We start from the raw sequence: 21,853 nt of genomic DNA, 5'->3' as shown, positions 1-21,853 counted from the left end.
AAAAAATTACTTGGGACTTGAAAGCTAAGACTTGAGACTTACTTGAGACTTGAAAGCTAAGACTTGAGACTTACTTGAGACTTGAAAGCTAAGACTTGGGACTTACTTGAGACTTGAAAGCTAAGACTTGGGACTTACTTGGGACTTGAAAGCTAAGACTTGAGACTTACTTGGGACTTGAAAGCTAAGACTTGCGACTTACTTGAGACTTGAAAGCTAAGACTTGGGACTTACTTGGGACTTGAAAGCTAAGACTTGAGACTTACTTGAGACTTGAAAGCTAAGACTTGAGACTTACTTGAGACTTGAAAGCTAAGACTTGGGACTTACTTGGGACTTGAAAGCTAAGACTTGGGACTTACTTGGGACTTGAAGCTAAGACTTTGGACTTACTTGGGACTTGAAAGCTAAGACTTGAGACTTATTTGAGACTTGAAAGCTAAGACTGGGGACTTGAAAGCTAAGACTTGAGACTTACTTGAGACTTGAAAGCTAAGACTTGAGACTTACGTGAGACTTGAAAACTAAGACTTGGGACTTACTTGAGACTTGAAAGCTAAGACTTGAGACTTACTTGAGACTTGAAAGCTAAGACTTGGGACTTACTTGGGACTTGAAAGCTAAGACTTGAGTCTTACTTGAGACTTGAAAGCTAAGACTTGAGACTTACTTGAGACTTGAAAGCTAAGACTTGAGACTTACTTGAGACTTGAAAGATAAGACTTGGGACTTACTTGGGACTTGAAAGCTAAGACTTGGGACTTACTTGGGACTTGAAAGCTAAGACTTGAGACTTACTTGAGACTTGAAAGCTAAGACTTGGGACTTACTTGAGACTTGAAAGCTAAGACTTGGGACTTACTTGGGACTTGAAAGCTAAGACTTGAGACTTACGTGAGACTTGAAAACTAAGACTTGGGACTTACTTGAGACTTGAAAGCTAAGACTTGAGACTTACTTGAGACTTGAAAGCTAAGACTTGGGACTTACTTGGGACTTGAAAGCTAAGACTTGAGACTTACTTGAGACTTGAAAGCTAAGACTTGGGACTTACTTGGGACTTGAAAGCTAAGACTTGGGACTTACTTGGGACTTGAAAGCTAAGACTTGGGACTTACTTGGGACTTGAAAGCTAAGACTTGGGACTTACTTGGGACTTGAAAGCTAAGACTTGAGACTTGAGACTTGCACATGTGTGACTTGGTCCCATCTCTGCTGGACAGAAGCTCTCCCAGAAACCTGGGTCCAAGTGGACACGTAACAGCTTATTATGAGTAATTAATCAACTCTAAAATCCAACGTCTACAACTATATTACCCACAATGCCCTTAAAGACGTTGTGTAACAGTTCTGCAGTTTATCGGCTTCATAATGTAACTGAGAAATATGAAAGAGTGGAGCATGAAAAAGGTTTTATAAAACTATCATCATGACAGAAGCACTCCGGAGACAAGTTTGACCATCAAGCAGAAACCTTCCCTGCATCAGTAGCAGAGAATTTAGTCAAATTTGTGAATGATTAACGGAACAAGACAAAGAAGGTGATGCTGCAGAAATTTCTGGACAATTCTGGGAGTGAATCAATCTCGCTTTGGGTTTGTGATGCAGGGAATTCAGAGGGCAAACGTGACAATTTCTTAAAGTTGGATGAATTCCTGCGAGAGGACGGCGACCCTAAGCGCACCTCAGAACCCACAGTGGGCTTTGGAAGCTGAAGTCTCTCACTGGACCTCAAAGGGACAGTAAGGACAGCACGATGGTCCAAAAAGTCTCAGAGAACTGGACTCCTTTTGGAGGAAAAATGGAGGAAAAGTCTTGGTTGGTGACAGAACTCTTTAAAAAGCTGTGACACCAGTCACCAGAACTTTGTGATGGACCCACAGATTGGACCAAGTTTTACTTCAGCTCTTCTCGTTTGTTTTGCATTTGTAAAAGATGCAGAGGCAGAGAGTGAAAGAACATTTTCATCCAACAAAGCGCTCAGTGCTGGAATGCTAAATAAGGAAGGTGATACAATGAAAACCGTCTCTGAAGAAGGGGAGAACCACGCGTGCACAATAGCTCCAACGGCTCGGCAGAGTTGCCTCTCCTCAAATTAAACACGTCTGCTACGAGTAAAGATGCTGCCCGGCAATTGACTCCAGCATAAATGACTAAGAAGTACTTCTGCTTCCATTTAGAGAGGGAAGAGAAACAGAAGAGAGATACAGGAAGATAACAAAAAAGGCTGCGTATATATATCACAGCAAGAGGTGACACATTGCTGCTGCTTTGGGAGTGTGCGCTGCCTCCTTTATGTGCCTCTCGGAGGACTCCAGCACATCCACGTCCAGGTTTTTTTTTATCTATTTATTTTCTCTTAGTTCCTCACATCCTGAATTCTCATTTCGCAGCCTGTTTTCTTTTTTTTTGGGTTGCTCCAGCAGAAGAAGAAACGGCCCGGCTTACAACAGCGACCGTGTTTTGCATAACAAAAGAGAGGGAAAATGGAGATGCAGGAAAAAGGGTGGAGAGGAGAGGAGTCAAGTATGTAGGAAGTTCTCCTTTCATGAGGATGTGTGTGCATTAGTAATAAAGCCCGGGGCTGAAGCTGGAGCAGAGACAGTGAATGTGCCATAATGGAGACTGTGTGTTCACTGCAGCACAGCAGAAATGATAAATTATTCATCGATGACAACATCAGAGGTTTCATCAGGTCGCTGCTGTTATTACCAGATGATGGTCAGCTGTTGCTCTCAGGTGTAAAGTCCAACCCTCAGGTTGCGCTGCGTTGATCACCACAGAGAGAGAAAAGAACACGGACAGAGGCGTTTACGGCTCCCTAAACTCTCACAAACGTCTCGTTTCTTTATCTTATCGCTCTCACAGCTTTTTTTGCTTCCTTTCCCTATCAGTTCGCTCTCAACAGGCATCATTTTATTTCGTAAACTCCAGCCACTCCATGGCTGTGTTCGAAACCGCATACTTCTTCTACTTCTCCTACTAACTTTTTGAGTTAGTATGCGAGTTTGAGTAAGCGAGAAGTTCCCAGATGCATACTAGATTCTCCTAAATGTTGGGTATGCATCATGAGGTTACTACTCATACTCAAACTACCCAAGATGCAACGTAACGTGACGTCGCCGATCGTCATTTCCTGTCAAAACGGCAGTTTCAAGCTAGCTACAACGAGGGTAGGTTCACTTCCTGTTTTCAAAACAAAAGCACCAATTGTATGGTAATGGCTTTCCCTATGATAAAAGGCAACGGGTATTTTATTTTGTGAAAATAACCGGAAGTGCGTTGCTCACTGCGGCTAGCTTTAGTAGCGCCGAATTCGTGGGAACAAAATTGTAAACAGCCGGTATTTTGTCAGGTTTTCAACACGTTGGGGATCTAAACGACTACTTTCTCACCTGAAAATGTTTCAAATGTTGCTAAAGTTTACAGAGTTTAGAGCTTAAGGGAAATCAGCTTCAGGCCGGCTGATTTCGGCTCGGGCAGGAGCGAAATGCATTGTGGGTAAACGCTCTGCATACTGTCTGATCGATGAGTATGCAGTATGTAGTATGTAGTATGTAGTATGTAGTAGAAGGTTTTGAACACAGCCCATGTCTCTGTCCCTGCATTCATCTCTCTTTCCAGCCCCATCTGTATGACCCCCCCCACCACCCTCATTGCATTTTCTTGCTCCCACAACTCTTACGTCTGTCTCCATCTCCAGTAGAGAAGCTGCCAAAACAGTGTAATTGATATTCAAACTCTGTCACATCCAATGTGGAGCCTTGTTAGCAGAATGAGAACGGAAACATCCTTATCTGGATCTCTACGGTAACCACAACACGAGAAGGAAGGGCCATTCAGCTTCACTTACTGCACTTATTTGTATTTGTATTTCATTTTGTGCGTGCGTTGCTTTCTCTCGAAGTTCTCCCCCTGCTGCTGGCGCTAATTATCAGTAGGCTGTGCTGCAGGCTTCCAGGCACTCGAATTCAACACAGAGTGTTGTTTCTGCTCACACATCCTCATATGGGCAGACGTACACGCAGGGAAGCCACAGAAGAACACCTGCCTGGCTACATTCATGCACAACAACACGTGCACCGACAACCCAGACACCAACACGGCCCCCTGGCACAGCTATCGCACATCTGTATCCACGCACTCCACTCTAACTATGTCCTCTCGTCTGGCTCCTCTCAGTTCCACAGGGCTACACTACAAGACTCATGTCTTCGCACAGCAACACCGCGGGGCTATTTTCAGGATGTTGAGTAAGTGTCCTGCTCTCGACTAAAACTACTACATCCCCGGGCGCTGTAACATGCGACAACATGAGAATTAACTAAGGCAGCTATTTATACATTTGCTTATAAAGCAAATTTCTTAATGGCACAAGAAAAAGCTCTTTGTATGTGATCATCAGCACATTTAATCATCAACCTCAGTTTATGTGTTCGTATTTCAACAGAATTTTGAGAATTTAAAGTGTAATTATCATATTGCTTTGACAATAAAAAAAGGGCTTTTCTGCATTTAAATTCAGAAGTGAAGCTTATTTTACAGGCTGTAGGAAGTGTTAAATGTGTACCAACAGTTTAATGTCGCGGCATTACATTTTATGGAATACTTACGGTAAATTATGACGACTCAACATGATTAGTGATCCAAGGGAAGTTGGTTAGTGTGTGTGTGGTCAGTGAGAGATGTCAAAAGACGTATGAATTATTATACGATAGTATAATAATTCATAATTCACCTTCTTTCAATACCAGCTGGCTAAACACAACACAAAGTTTAAATTAAATGTGTTCAAAATGCAGTGATCGGTTCGACTGTCAAGCTAGTAGTCAGTTAGCCTGTTAGCTAGTTTGTTTAACCTACTAGCATCTGCGTTTAATCTTAGCATTTATACTGTTCTCCTTTGAAAAACACATTCACTCAATTGTTGCTTTTAAATGTAAATGTGCATTACTCCATCACCTCTCATTGGTGTGGTGACTGAATCCCATGATAAACCTACAATAACATAACCATTAGCCACTGCCGGTAATCCAAAGTAACACACTGTTAGCATAAAATTAGCTGTTCAATTTCACAGTTTAATTTAGGGACAGTCTAGTTATGTTTGAACAGTTCAAACATAACTAGACTGTCACTAAATTGTTCCAGATTAGTGAGACAGATATCCATTTACTGTATCAAGAAACTTTATTTATTTATTCACATTTTGCTTGTTGCAACTTATAAAATATGCTAGTTACTAGCTATGCTAGTTGTCCGTTGTGGACATACTGAGATCAAATGTCCTCCTCTCTGTTGCTGCATTATGAATATTGTTCGATGACAGATGTTCACATCAATCTCCTCAAAATATTTGAAAGCATTTGGTTCAGCCCCGCAGTCTAATAATCACAGGTTAGCCCAGAACAAAGTGTTTTAGGACTTTGGGATGAAGGCGGATTTACTGGCTTTTTGAACCGTGTACGTCACCACAAAGCAAACTAATTTTCCACGAGCAGTTACTTGTTGAGATGAGGCAAAACCTCAGATTCTCTGCCATAATCGGCACTTAATTTCCCTCATGTATCTTTTGCACTTCACGTGACAGCCCAACAGTTAGCGGGGGGGGGGTGGTGGTTCCATCCGAATATGTCCCACATGAGGTCGTTTATCAACTTTTCCAACAAACTGCCCAACGTCATCAGTCTAAATTAGAGCCGCTTAATTCTCTTCACACACATTCTAATAATATGACATACAGAGGAGAATTATTCAAGTCTGTCTCACTAATATTACACATCTACAGTTATCAAAGTGGCACTTTGATTAAAGGATTAAACTGCTGTACTTTGCTAACTTTGCAACTTATTCAAACACTTCCTGAAGGCAGTGACGTTGACATTAAGCACGTTAACATCAAACTTGAGACACAAGTTATGACCTCTTCCACTTTTCTTTTTTCTTACTTTGAATGCTGACAGCGATAAGCATCTGAAATGCTGATTAACTCTTGGCCCGATATGAATATCTCTATATATATCAGTCGTAATCTCCCTGACGGAGGGGCTGTATCAGCCCCTTGATAATCCTAAATAACAGGCTTGGACCCACTTTGAGAAAGATGGAAACTTTAGTCAGAATTTCTCTTTTTTAAATTTTTTTTTACTCTTTCTTTGGCACTTGTGGAGCTCACCAGCGCGACGATCTGTGTCTGCCGTCACCTGAGTTGCCATGGTAACCCTCCCCCCCAAAAAAAGGATTTATTTCGGGAAGCAACCCATCGGCAACAACCTGCGACTCTCTGAGCCCGTTCCATTCTCTCCCTCCTCAGACGCCGCCATCGTTCCACTCGTTTACTCTTTCTTTTGCCCGACAGCGTCTCTTCCCGCCATCCTTCACCTTTCTCAACCTTTTCGCCTCATTAGCTAACACAGTGTGTCAATATTTCTGCTGCTGGGCGAGTTCATTTGGAGCTCCGACCGGAGGAAATGGTGCATCAGGCTCTTTCACTGGGCTGTTATCTGCACTCATGGCCGGGGCTCTGTAAGTGTGTCTGTGTGCAAGTGCACGCTGGAAACTGCAAATCTATGAAAGAGTGCACGTGTGTATTTACATGTATTGTGCACTCGTGTGCGTAACCGTTTGTGCCAATTATTTCATTACTGGCTGACAGATCTCTCTTTCCACTATTACTGCTCCCCGAGCCACGGGCAGCAGCAGCAGCAACCCCAGCACTCACACACACACGTGCACACACACAAACGTGCACACGCTTGCTCCCAGCAACCAGTTCAAGTCCATCAATTAAGGAGGCAATTTGCTCAAGTGGTTGCACCTGGGCCAAAAGGCAGGTGGGTGGCAGTGCTCTGTTTACCTATCAGACGTCATCAGGGCTGCACTGGAAAAAATGCCCCTCCAAAAATAAGTGAGAAAAACAACAAATAAAAGACGTTTTCGCTTGAAATAAGCAAAAAAAAATCTGCCAATGGAACTACTGAAAATCGGCTTGTCAAGATTTCTTGAAATAAAATGTGATATTTGGGACTTTTGAGATAAAAGTGATCTTGAAATTAGCTTAAAAACCTCTTCAAATGTCAAAAAAAGCTTGTTTCATGTGATATGTGACTCAAAACAATTTGTTTTCAAGACTTTTTCACTTAACAAGATATTCCAGATGTATTGTACTAAAACAAGTCCCTATATCTGGCTGAAATGGTACTTGTTAGGCAGTTGTGTCTGATATTAAGTGTAATGAGATATTTTGACTAGAAATGAGACATATATACTTGGTAAGACTTTGATTTTTTTCCAGTGTGCTTCTACTTTCGCCTTTTGCCTCCAACGTTGCCAGATCTGCCTTTTTCAAGCCGCGTGCGCGCGTGTTTGTGCACATGTCGGAGATTATGTCAAGCCTTCGCATGATAACTGGAATGCACTGTATCTGTCATAGCACGGCAACCGGGTGACAGATGATGCTAACGTTGTGCAGATGTGATGTGCCGACACATGTTTAGCGTCAGGTTATCAAGCTGCTGACACGAAGAAGAGCGAGCAGATGCTTCTCCATCAGTGACAAGACCGTGATCTCTCTGAGTGCGTTTATTATTTTTGCTTTGTTGTGGACTATAGCCACATTCGGACACAGCAGTTCTAAGAACGTTCCTCCTCGAATTCCGTTCTGATAACTGTCCTTCCCCAGGGGAACTGTTTCAGTTTGCATTCCCACACGAGTCGGGACCTAAATTCCCTGCCGACTGCTTTTCTTTTCTTTTTAACACATATATTGTGATGAGTTTCCAGCCAATTAGTGAACCACGGTGTCTTTAACTTCATTGTTTAGTACTGGTTAAACTCAATTGGCACCAGAAAACGTATTTATCAGTATCAGTTTCAGGTTAAGACTCTACAATGCAAAACAAAAGCAAGCCATACCTTACTGTAGTTGGTAGTGCTGTAAATACATTCTTCCCCACTGCTCCTACAGGAGCTATTTACAGGTAATAATGGGGCATATGATGGAAACGATGGAAGCAAAGATACAAGAAGTCATGCTGCAGTTATGCTAACAAAAGCACTGGTGAACTAATGCATTGCAACATTAGCCGCATTCGGACAGAGCAGTTCTGATAACCGCCCTTCTCCAGGGGAACTGTTTCAGTTGCATGTTACTTTAGCGCCACATTCAACAACAAAACAGAACAAAACAAAACCCGGTAAAAGTAAGGAGAGAAGAAAAAAACACCACCAAGAAGCTAACATGGAGAGCGGGGAGGCCACCGTGTTCATGGTCTGCATGATGGTGATATTAATCATGGACGATCACATCGGGCGTCTAACATGGAGGCTGGAAGAGCTCACAGAGAGTCAGGAGACGAAGGATGGAGCGCAGGCCGTACTTCTTGGTTTCATGAAGGAAGGAGAGCAGAGCGCCGCAGACAAAGGAGACCACGGCTGTGTTCGAAACCGCATACTTCTCCTTCTACTCATACTGACTTTTTTCCCGGATGCATACTAGATTCTCCGAAATGTTGGGTATGCATCATGAGGTTACTACTCATCCTCAAACTACCCAAGATGCAACATAACGTGACGTCGCCGATCGTCATTTCCTGTCAAAACGGCAGTTTCAAGCTAGCTACAACGAGGGTAGGTACACTTCCTGTTTTCAAAACAAAAGCACCAATTGTATGGTAATGGCTTTCCCTATGATAAAAGGCAACGGGTATTTTATTTTGTGAAAATAACCGGAAGTGCGTTGCTCACTGCGGCTAGCTTTACTAGCGCCGAATTCGTGGGAACAAAATTGTAAATAGCCGGTATTTTGTCAGGTTTTCAACACGTTGGGGATCTAAACGACTACTTTCTCACCTGGAAATGTTTCAAATGTTGCTAAAGTTTACAGAGTTTAGAGCTTAAGCGAAATCAGCTTCAGGCCGGCTGATTTCGGCTCAGGCAGGAGCGAAATGCATTGTGGGTAAACGCTCTGCATACTGTCTGATCGATGAGTATGCAGTATGGAAGTATGTAGTATGTGGTTTCGAACACAGCCCATGTGTAAGTTTAACTTATTAAACACGTGCCGGTTGTGTCCGTGACGTATGAGGAAACATTTCAGCCTGACAACATGACAGGGGGCGGAGCTACCAAACACCTCGCTCAGATGTGTTCCTATGGAAACCAGAACAGACCCAGCTGAGGAGAAGGAGCTGAAATGGTTCCAGGAACTGAGGGCCGTGGTCCCTAGATCCTGAATGTCCAAATGAAGGAAAAAACGGCCCCGTTCCTGAAAAGGTTCTAGGAACTGTAAAAGGTTCCTACAGTGGGAATGCTGCTTATGTGTGCGGCGATATTCCATCCTAAGAAGCTGCCGAGCTGAGTGGCTAAATGACCCTTTGCAGCAGCTTCTAAGCACATGCACACACAGTGTGGCTGCCTTGGTGCTTGCAGCATACAGACACATTCCTGAAGAACGATGGGTTTGGAGTGTGTGACGCTGCTTCCAAACACTCGTACAGTCTGTTTGATGAATTAAAACCGGAGCTGCAGGAATGTGCAAACATAAGAAAGTCCGTACGGTCGATCAGGCCCTGCTGTACATGAAGTAGGATGTTACACCTCATCGTACAGATGTGCTCAAAGCATCTCCCGCCACCAGGACCCACATGTCATGCAGGCAAGGGCATTCTGTTCCCCGCACCCCACGGGCCCCATTTCCTTTCTCTCCGGATCCCGTTTTTATCCTTGGGCTCATGTCGCCGAGCACAAGATATAATTTATTGTCTGTTCAGCAAGGCAAATGTGCAAACCTGGCATATTTCATTTGCTGAACATATCATTATTAAAAATGTGATTTTCCACCTCCTTTTTCCAGTGTTTCACGTTGTGCGGGGGAAAATGCCATCTGGGCTACATCTGATGCATGCCCTTCCCATTAATTTCGTGGTTATAATAACCTCCGAAACATAAAACATCGGAGAACGTGCGCGCACTGCGCAAGGAGCGCGGGCGGGCGAAGCGTCGCGAAAGGGGGAAAAAGATGAGTGATAAACTAAGACACATCAATGCATACCAAAAAGAGAAAAAGATGCTTTACACAGATGGGGAAACAAAGGGTGTGGAAACGCCGTGACCCTCCTGCACCCTTTCACATCCCAGCTCAAACAGACACAAAGCCAACTCAAGCTGCTTTAGCACCCATGAATATAGCATGCCTTATAAATCTTTTGCATATGCAGTGTGTATAACTCATAAGCGAAGACAAATCCCGAGCAGCAGCACTCAGGAGAAACAATACACCTCAGAAGAAAGCCTTCTGTATTCATGAGTTTGCTTTTAACAGTCCCTGCAGGTACAATAATGAAGTTCCTCTCCCCCGTGTGGAATGGACTGTAATGATTATGATCAAGCAGAATAGCTGGCTTTTTTTTTTTTTCCTCCATCCTCCCCTGCTGTCGTATCGCAAGAGCTGTAAACATAAGCATAAAACTATATGTAGCAATGATGTAATTGTAAAATAAATGGCTGTTAACAGATGCAGAGGAAGAGAGGTGGTTGGAACAGATGCCCACAGACCCAGCCGACAGCCAAAAACCACACTGGAAAAAATCTAAATCTTACCAAGTATATTTCTCTCATTGAGTATCTCATTACACTTAATATCAGACACAACTGCCTAACAAGTACCATTTCAGCCAGATATAGGGACTTGTTTTAATACAATACATATGGAATATCTTGTTAAGTGAAAAAGTCTTGAAAACAAATTGTTTTGAGTCGGATTTCATATGAAACAAGCTTTTTTTTTCATTTGAAGATCACTTTTAACTCAAAAGTCCTAAATATCAGATTTTATTTAAAAAAATCTTGACAAGCCGATTTTCACTAGTTCCATTGGCAGATTTATTTGCTTATTTCAAGCAAAAACGTCTTTTATTTGTTGTTTTATTACTTATTTTTGGAGGGGCATTTTTTCCAGTGTGTCTCACTGCCGGATCTGAGGGATTATCTCACCTTTCACACACTGGAAAAAATGCCCCTCAAAAATAAGTAAGAAAAACAACAAATAAAAAACGTTTTTGCTTGAAATAAGCAAAAAAAATCTGCCAATGGAACTAGTGAAAATCGGCTTGTCAAGATTTCTTGAAATAAGATGTGATATTTAGGACTTTTGAGTTAAAAGTGATCTTGAAATTAGCTTAAAAACCTCTTCAAATGTCAAAATAAGCTTGTTTCATATGATATGTGACTCAAAACAATTTGTTTGTCAAGACTTTTTCATTTAACAAGATATTCCAGATGTATTGTCTTCAAACAAGTCCCTATATCTGGCTGAAATGGTACTTGTTAGGCAGTTGTGTCTTATATTAAGTGTAATGAGATATTTGGACTAGAAATGAGACAAATATACTTGGTAAGACTTTGATTTTTTCCAGTGCAGGAAACTCAGCTGTGCATATTTCACAATATTTGTTTTTTTTAGACTTTACTATAGAGTGAAAAACCCGTCTGATCGGCCCGGGAAGTGAAACCAAGAATTAGTAAACAACCTCCAACATGATGCCGTGACGACGCCGTAAAGCTTCCCGGCTTCATCAATTACGTCGCCGCCGATCGCCACGCGAGCTGCAAACGCGCCCGTCAACAGCTTTCCCACCGCACGCTTTAATGGTATTAGAGCATAAATGAGTGGCAGCGCTTGTTATGACCCATAACGACACCGCTTGTCCTTTACAGTGAGCTAAACCCATTTTCTTTCACTATGCTAGATTGAGAATAGGAATTGGAGCCCCACAAGCAATCTATTCAGGGCCGCAACAAGCTAAGAGGATGTGACGTGCCAATGTTTTTCAGTGATTTTCATTATGTGTCATTCTATTCTAATTCATTTTCAATTGGGCCATAAGCACCGTCGCCACGAGCTGTACAAAAGGCAGGAACGAACCAAAGAGGACGTTGTTTGGCTGCAAGACATCCCCAGAAAGAAAATAAGGATCTTTATGAAATTGCTTTAGACACAATCTGACAGGCGATACAAAGCAAGAGGCTGGCCTCGTTCGAATCGATAAAGCCTCCATTAGTTTTCTAAAGAGTAACATGCAATTTGTTGCAGAGGAGCAGCGTGGCGTTGGTGATATTCTGCTCCTCCGACACAAAAAGCTAACGCGCTCCGGCCGACCTGATGTCAAATTAAAGCCGCACTTCTGTCGGATTGGAAATAGAAAAACGGTTCGAACACTCTGGATCCATAAAGCACGAGCGAGCCGGTTATCACAGACGCCACATTTATTTCACGGCGGCCTCCAGGGGCCCAGCTTTTGTGCGGGCAGGAACAACCTCGTTTCTCTATCCTTTCAAACGGCTGTGATCTCATGCACACAGAGGATCAGACTTCCTAAGTAGCTATTGATCAGCTTGATGAACAGAGACACGGCGATTGATTGAACAATGGAATAACCTCATCTCTACCTTTGACACTGCGTGGGAGCGCAAATTGACACTGCAGAAGGGTAAACACACTTCTCACCAATCATTTCCTCAAGAATGTAAGGACACATCACACTCAAGCACCCTGGTGGTCAAGGAATCAATATCCCAGAGAGTTAGCCTATGAATAAAATGGACAGAGGGTTCGGATAAGTTCCCTTAAATCAGCACTCTCTGAGCTTGTATATTTTGATGAATCCACTGAGGTTGGATCATCCAGGGGGGAGGGACCAGCTTCCGTTAGAGAGATGCTCATGATGGACGTGTTGCCACTGTTGCAAAAATGGGTCCAGCAGGAATCCGCCTTTCCTCGGAGGAAAATGCTGATCTGGGAGGATCTTTCTCCCACTGGCTGACAAGCCGATTGACAAATGGCTCCGCTGGTCTCCAACCTTTAAACTACCAGAACCCGGTCCTTTTTTTATTGTCCTCCTCCTCCTGCTCTCTGAGCATCAGACTTCCTCTTTTATTCAGAACACAGTCGTGTGAGAAAGAGAGTTCCAGGTCTTTAAACTACAACCTCAGGTGAACAACATGAGATTTTACACCGTGTCGTCATTGTGTTGATGAGCCAGTTTCAGCCCAGCTTCAGCTGTCGGACAGACGGCCTCACATCTGAGTCTAGAACACTTTCACTGGAAAAAAATCAAAGTCTTACCAAGTATATTTGTCTCATTTCTAGTCCAAATATCTCATTACGCTTAATATAAAACACAACTGCCTAACAAGCACCATTTCAGCCAGATATAGGGACTTGTTTTAATACATCTGGAATATCTTGTTAAATGAAAAAGTCTTGATAGCAAATTGTTTTGAGTCGGATTTCACATGAAACAAGCTTTTTTTTTACATTTGAAGAGGTTTTTAAGGTAATTTCAAGATCACTTTTAACTCAAAAGTCCTGAATATCACATTTTATTTCAAGAAATCTTGACAAGCCGATTTTCACTAGTTCCATTGGCAGATTTTTTTGCTTATTTCAAGCAAAAACGTCTCGTATTTGTTGTTTTTTTACTTATTTTTGGAGGGACATTTTTTCCAGTGTTGGTATCCAGAGGAGTTGATGGTGGACTCAATGGCTGTAAGCTGCCCAGGTCCTGTGGCTGCAGAACCAGCCCAGATCATCAGCCCTCCACCACCGTGCTTGACAGCTGGTGTGAGGTGTTTGTGCTGATATGCTGTGTTTGGTTACCTCCAAACGTGCTGCTGTGCATTGTGAGCAAACATCTCCACTTTGGTCTGGTCTGTCCAAAGGACATTGTTCCAGAAGTCTTGTGGTTTGTTCAGATGCAGCTTTGCAAACCTAAGCTGTGCTGCCATGTTCTTTTTAGAGAGAAGAGGCTTTCTCCGGCAGCCCTTCCACACAAGCCATACTTGCACTGGAAACAAATGCCCCTCCAAAAATAAGTTAAAAAACAACAACTACAAGATGTTTTTGCTTGAAATAAGCAAAAAAAAATCTACCGATGGAAAATCGGCTTCTAAAGATTTCTTGAAATAAAATGTGATATTTAGGACTTTTGAGGTAAAAGTGATCTTGAAATTAGCTTGAAAACCTCTTCAAATGAAAAAAAAAAAACTTGTTTCATATGATATGTGACTCAAAACAATTTGTTTTCAAGACTTTTTCATTTAACAAGATATTCAAGATATTCATGTCTTCAAACAAGTCCCTATATCTGGCTGAAATGGTACTTGTTAGGCAGTTGTGTCTGATATTAAGTGTAATGAGATACTCAATGAGACAAATATACTTGGTAAGATTTAGATTTTTTTCCAGTGTGTTCAGTCTGTTAATAACTTTGCTGTCATGACCTTTAACCTTTAACATGGTAACTGAGGCCCGCAGAGTCTGAGATGTAGCTCTTGGGTTTCTGACCTTGGGGTGACCTTTAACCTTTAACATGCTAACTGAGGCCTGCAGAGTCTGAGATGTAGCTCTTGGGTTTCTGACCTTGGGGTGACCTTTAACCTTTAACATGCTAACTGAGGCCCGCAGAGTCTGAGATGTAGCTCTTGGGTTTCTGACCTTGGGGTGACCTTTAACCTTTAACATGCTAACTGAGGCCCGCAGAGTCTGAGATGTAGCTCTTGGGTTTCTGACCTTGGGGTGACCTTTAACCTTTAACATGCTAACTGAGGCCCGCAGAGTCTGAGATGTAGCTCTTGGGTTTCTGACCTTGGGGTGACCTTTAACCTTTAACATGCTAACTGAGCCCCGCAGAGCCTGAGATGTAGCTCTTGGGTTTCTGACCTCGGGGTGACCTTTAACATGCTAACTGAGGCCTGCAGAGTCTGAGATGTAGCTCTCGGGTTTCTGACCTTGGGGTGACCTTTAACCTTTAACACGCTAACTGAGGCCCGCAGAGTCTGAGATGTAGCTCTTGGGTTTCTGACCTTGGGGTGACCTTTAACCTTTAACATGCTAACTGAGGCCTGCAGAGTCTGAGATGTAGCTCTTGGGTTTCTGACCTTGGGGTGACCTTTAACCTTTAACATGCTAACTGAGGCCCGCAGAGTCTGAGATGTAGCTCTTGGGTTTCTGACCTTGGGGTGACCTTGCTGGGACGTCCACTCCTGGGCAGATTGACAGCTGTCCTGAGTGTTTTCCACCTGTGAATAATCTTTCTCTCTGGGGAACGATGGACTCCAGATAGTTTGGAAACGGCCTTCTAACCCTTCCCAGATTGACGGGCAGCAACAGCTGCTGATGTCTTTCCTCCTTGGCATCGTGTTTCCTACTTACCCTCTGAGTTACTAAGGAGGCAGTAAGTGTGTACTTAGTTTCTTTTACACACTGATGCTGCATCTTGGCTTTCTTTTTAATAAATAATGTGTTTTTTTTTCATCCGAGCTGGTCTTAAAACAATTTTAAGACCCGATAAAGAGCAGTCTGATATGCAGAACCTTAGAACTGAAAGAGGGTATAATTTCCTTTTCATAACTGCATGTGTGTACACACCCCCACATGACTAATTCATACAGCTGAGCTCTATCAAAGCGCAGTGACCAGAACACATTCCCTGGCAACCGACTTTGGTTTTAATTAAAGATACAGCTGCAGCTACTGAAAATCATCCAATCCTTTATATGGGTTCCAGTGTCCTCCATCCAGGAACAGCTCAGTCGAACAGTTAGCTTACAGTAAACACGCGTTCCCAGAGTCTGTGCTGCGTTAATGCGCCTGAAGACATACCGTTGCACGTCTTTGCTTTACACAGCTGTTTTAAATCTATATCTTGGAGCCTGGATTAGCAAAGGATTCTGGGAGTTTCCTGCCACGCTTCATGGGTGGAAGAAGGAGGAATGGAGTGTGTGTTTCTGATATCATCATTTCCAAAGGCCAGTGAGTTACTGTAGTAAAACCCGGGGTCCAGAGAGCATCCTTACAGCCGGCTTTTCATTAGGCTGGAACCCCGGTTACTGCCACTTTCTCCTTTTATTGTCCCACTGTCCTGCCAGGGCGCAATCAATATGACTTTAGGAAAACTGGGTGCAGTAGTGCACACTTTTTACTGTCCCACAATCAATGGGAACTGTGAAAAACAGCAAACACACACACTCTCAGTGCTCCAGGACACGGGGCACATGGGGGTCGTTCGGCCCACTTCGGATCACCCTGAAAAACCACCACAGGTTTCTGCTGTGACTGTGATTGATTCATCAAAGTGACTTAATTAACAAACCTGTTAACTAATGAATCAATTAAGCAATTGATGAATGTGCATCACCCTTATGGATTACAGCTGATACAGACCATTAAAGATAAATCGTGCTCAGTTTAAAGCAGATTACATGCAGGGGGAGCGCTCACCTGTGTGCACTGTTGCTGTGAGGGATTTGCCAAGGAAAACACAGTGATTGTGACATTGCTTGTGTATGCTAAAGGAGTATTACTGCAGCATTAAAAACATGCACATTATCTTTATCTCGCTGGAGCCTGAAGCGTTGCTGGAGGGCTCAGTTCCCTAAAATCCCTCCTTTTCTGCAGATAAATAATAGATGCTTAAAAAGGAAAAAATACTTAAAGACGACATTTCTGCTGCTGAAGCTCAAGTCGGAGCTTTTCTTTAGTTTATTGTTACCTCACATATAATTGAACGTATTTTAGACGCAGGTGACGGATGGCAAACAACCATCTTTTAAAGCTCTTTAAATTGTTAATATTTAGGTGGGAAAGCACGACGGGATTCGCAGGTTGCATAATGAAACCGAACAGCTGTACTGGAATCTCTGCAGCAAGTAGACAAAATATGCATTTAATAGAAAAGGAAAACGGCAACAACTGCCGACATAATCAGGACTCGTGTGGGAGAATTTCGGGACCCGAGATGCAGCCGGCTGCAAAAAAAAAACTGATTGTTCCACTCGAGCACGACCAGTTAAATTCATGCAAGAGTGCACGAGGAGTGTGTTGGTCGTTGGCAGGCAGTGAGGTCACATCCTTCAAGGTGCATTTGAGGCATGTTGGCCGAGGGCTTTGCAGAGGTGACCTGATTAGAGACTGTAAAAGCAACCTGATGACCCCCCCTCTGTGATCTGCAGAACTGTTTGTTTGATACCAGTTTAACCAACTGAGAAGACGTGCAGACATGAAACGCTCTCCTTTCTAAACGTGCGCACATGACACCGAGCATTTACCGCCTCTTGACCCGAATCTGCCTGAGGCAGCCGCTCCGAGCGGAGGCCCCACGCCAAAGAGCGTCCTCCCAATCCAGACGCTCCTCCCCAGGAACGAGCTTCTGTTTCAGGGACATGAAGGCAGGTTTTGGTTGCTGGATGCCGCGTGCATTCTGGTGTGTGTTTGCACATATCTCCGTCCCTTTGGCCCCCCTCTGACTCAGCTCGCAGTAGCACCAGGAGATCAATAACTGCAGTCGTTAGGCAGATCTTTTCCAGGCCACTTTTTCAGATTTCTACTCGGGAATGTGTCCAAAAGCACTTCTTTTTTTTGCGAAAGAGGGAAGAGATGACGACGTTTCCAAGTGGCATTATTGTTAGCACAACTGTCACAAAGACACAATCGATTTCTATTTCCTACCAACAACACAGGGTGCGAAACTATGAAAACCATTTTATTTCACTGTATCCACCTGGCGAGCATCCAGAGCCGGAAAGGCAACAACAATCCCAATTTGATCAAAAAGCTGCTGGCTGTTGTTTGGCTGGCTGTGACACAGACACCAGGCTGGGTTTTTACATCCTGATGCAACAGGGATGACACCAAGTCTCACCAGAGATTCTGGATTATTTGCAGAAGTTTTACATTCCAGGCTCCAAAAATTGTGTGCCATCTTATTCACCTTGATAACTGATTACAGATACATTCTTTACTTTACAATCAGCCGCGGCTATTCAGAGACAACAGGCAAAGCCGGGCAGCCTCTCCCATTCTCTGGCGAAATTGCTACATCTTCAATGTTAAATTGACGATAAAACAGTTATTCACAAAACAAAAGATATGCCCAATACTGCATTTACTTTCATAACTACAACATGTTGTCCTGTAGCTTAATGAAGTGATTTGTTCTGAAATCGCCACCGTTCACTGAGGAAATCATGTTATGAAGCCGCCACTAACAGCCAGGCTTCCGAGCCGGGGGCTGCCTGGCTTCAGGTGGGGGCGGGAGAGTCAAGTTTCTTCTACAATTCTAGGTCATCATTCGCTAAATCGACAAAAAAACATCACTTCCAAGGCTGCCCGGCGTCTCTGGGGGTAGATTAGACGTGGGCGTGTCAATATGAGGGGCTGTGTCGTGATGATTGGAGTTAGTGGAACTTCAGTCCCAAAGCGGATACGAAAGAGACTGGTTGTCTGTGAAAGTGCTGTCGGAGTTTCACTCATTTCCCATCGTTTCCATTTCCATCCTTTACACACATACACTTTTGTAAATATTACACTGTAAATAAGAAACACATCCTTGTTGTTTAGAAATTTTGTCAATCATATTCCTGTTGTGCGTTTGTTTGTCGTGTTAGCTAGTAGTTTTGTCACAATGGCGGCTATGCTCGCAGCTAAGCAGTTAGCAACACCAAATGTAGTTGACATGCTTTTAGCCAAGCGTCAAACTCTAAGTATTCATTATGACAGGGAAAAATGCTCCACAGATTCTGATCCAGCCACTTACAGGTCTTAGATTCGATCAAACTTGATTTTGGCCTTGCTGTGTGAATTTTCAAAGTCTATACCTTCTTTCTGTGTATTTGCTGGGCATACTTGTCATACTAGACACAGCTATGTTATAACTAATTCTTTTTAACTTTGCTATCTTCTGCTTTGGGATGGCATGAGCCACTACAACCCTGAACGCGTAATATGGGCTTCCCCTGTTTTAAAAGTCAGCAGCCGCCACTGCTCTCAATTTATCCCTGCTCACCCCATTACTTCCAGCTAAGATGTGTTAATGGGCTCCAGCGTGCTAGTGTCCTGATTTACTTAAATGTATATATGCATGTATATGTAAGTATATATGCATGTATATGTATATATATGTATATATATATTCCCTACCCTTGTGTATTTATGTGTACAAGAATGTATGAATGTGACTATGTATGTATATATGATTTCATTATATGGGGAATAAGGACTCGACAGGGTGGAAGGGGTTTTGAGTTCATATTGTGCTTCCACTGTTAATATTGTACACAAATGAACAGATGTATTATGTTTAAAACAAAAAAACAATAAAAAAACAGATGAGAAAGAAAAAAAAATTGTGTGCTGAAACATTTCGGAAGGCAGCCGTTTCGTTTAGGGTCAAGTGTTGGACTGCGAGGTCCGTAAATGTTTACTTTTCTGACCACAGTCAGGCGGCCTTCAGGTGAAGTGGTGAAGTCAGTCCTCGCAGGAGTGTAGCAGAGGTGAAAAAGTGGATTCAAAACATCAATCTCTAACTTAAAAGTCAAAGTCCTTCTTCCCTGAATGCAGACGTTTTGTCCTCGAATGCAGTGGCTGCAGTCCGCCTCACTACACTGAGAGAATCAGCGTCGTCACTTGGCGACAGGAGCAGAAACGTTACCATGACAGGAGCAGAAATGTTAGCATGACAGGAGCAGAAATGTTAGCATGACAGGAGCAGAAACGTTAGCATGACAGGAGCAGAAACTTTAGCATGACAGGAGCAGAAACTTTAGCATGACAGGAGCAGAAACGTTAGCATGACAGGAGCTGAAACGTTAGCATGACAGGAGCAGAAATGTTAGCATGACAGGAGCAGAAACGTTACCATGACAGGAGCAGAAACTTTAGCATGACAGGAGCAGAAACTTTACCATGACAGGAGCAGAAACTTTAGCATGACAGGAGCAGAAACGTTAGCATGACAGGAGCTGAAACGTTACCATGACAGGAGCAGAAACTTTAGCATGACAGGAGCAGAAACTTTACCATGACAGGAGCAGAAACTTTACCATGACAGGAGCAGAAACTTTAGCATGACAGGAGCAGAAACTTTACCATGACAGGAGCAGAAACTTTACCATGACAGGAGCAGAAACTTTAGCATGACAGGAGCAGAAACGTTTATCCGATTATCCCTTTAACATTAGCTCCCAGTTAAAACTAAACAATAGACCCTTTTTTGGTGCCTTTTGGGCTGTAAATCAAGCATAGTGAGCCTAGAAGCAATCAGTAAGCCTTTCATGGAACCAACCATAACAGGGATGGTGTCACTGCAATCTGCAGTTAATGCATCCTGGTGTTTCTACCTTTGGCTGAGGCACTAACGTCATGGACGTCATCCAGCAGTTACACACCAATCATTACACACTTTTAGATCTGCACCTTCTATAAAAGACTGCCCTGGAAATTTCTTTTGATCTGCAGCCCTCAAGCAGACAGTTTATTTAGGCATTTAGACAATTAATTTAGCCTGAGGCTAATGTCAGCGTTCCTCCACATTAATACAACGCTAAAAGAGAACCAGAGGCCATGAAGATGTTAAAAGTCTGATCTTTTTAGCTGTAATTGTAATCCACGAGTTCTCAATTTTATGCCACAACTCATTCCATTTCAGGGAGTTTCATCTCATTTTACTTCAATTGCTTCCTGGACTCAGCAGCAGATTTCTGTTGCAGGAACTACTCCACCAACCTGTCAGGCTTTCTATTGCCATGTGACAAATATCTAGGCCAATGAAGAGCAAAATGGGATTTGCTCTATTGCCTGAATTATTGAAGTGGACACTGTGGGAAATTTATGGCACAAAATCCATCTACATTCCAGCCGCATACTGTTTAAATATATGTTCGCAGTCCTAATCCACCCTCCATTTCTCACCGAGGAAGATCCGCTTTCACATTGTGCCAAAGAGCTGACGCAATGAGGTGTGCGAGCCCCAAAAATACACTCGTGTTTGGCTGGCAGAGGGGTGACATTTTGTTTCCTTGCGAGTATCCCCATTTCCAAAAATCACCACCGCAGCGCTTCAACGCTCCCACCTTCACCGCTGTGAGAATAACCCTGCTGTTGACAGGCTCCCTTCAGATAACACACATCTGCACACACACACACACACATCTGCACACACTCACATCTGCACACACACATCTGCATCATGCATAAAAACACAGCAGACGCCATCAGTCCGTGACATGGCAGAGGAAACTAAAAATACATTCACCCCCTTCCCTTTTGTTCGACTACGCCGAGGAGACGTCGGACAGCCGAGACGCTCTCCATGAAAGAGAATAAGAGGGGTCTGTTCTTTTTTCGGCCTCTTGTGCGTGCCTTTCATTATCCTCATCCCCAAAAGACCGCCACTAATGCAGTCCTTTGAATTCATTTTTATCAGTTTGCGTTATGAGGCCTCACAGCCAGCTATGACCTTGCTCATTCTTGCAGTCTGACGTGAGCGTGTTCTCAACCCCTCCTTTGTGCGACTCCTCTTCATTTCTTTGCAGGGGCCACAGTGGCACTGAGCAGCATCTCTGCTCGCCACAGACTGACCAGCGGCTGTCCCACTAAAGTTAAAAGCTACTGGAAGTTAGAAAATGCAGAAAATGCAAGCTGCTGGGGAGGCTCTGTGTAAAAGCACGTGACACAGATAAACAACTCTGAGGCCAAGGTCAGAAATATTGCCTTGCCAGTCAACAAGCTCAACAATGCTGATGGCCTGAATCTAATGAGAGTCGTTTGCATCAACACAGCCAGGAGCGGCGGTCTGTTGTGCTGGAACATGGCCGCTCAGTCCTCTTTCTGACCTCCACGGCCAAAGGATGCTACAGCGAAGCAAACTGTGGAAACATTTTCGGCTGACTGACCAGTTTATTTGCTCTTTTCTCCTCCTGTATACCCCTTCGTGTTCGCCGCTGCTTGACCTGAATATCCGTCCAAAAAAATGGAGGCAGTCATCCCAAGCCAAGCTTTTCAAAATCCCCACAAAGG

At 43.3% G+C, this 21,853-nt stretch overlaps 1 protein-coding gene across 3 annotated transcripts in view; it reads right to left on the bottom strand.

Annotated features, from left to right (window-relative positions):
* LOC142385123 (chemokine-like protein TAFA-5) overlaps positions 1-21,853 on the bottom strand; it is a 175,467-nt gene that overhangs the window by 99,082 nt on the left and 54,532 nt on the right. The window lies entirely within an intron of this gene.

Source organism: Odontesthes bonariensis, chromosome 8, assembly GCF_027942865.1.
Source record: "Odontesthes bonariensis isolate fOdoBon6 chromosome 8, fOdoBon6.hap1, whole genome shotgun sequence".
Taxonomy (NCBI): Eukaryota; Metazoa; Chordata; class Actinopteri; order Atheriniformes; family Atherinopsidae; genus Odontesthes; species Odontesthes bonariensis.
Note: the sequence above shows the minus strand (reverse complement) of the source record. Positions and strands in the feature narration are given on the sequence as shown.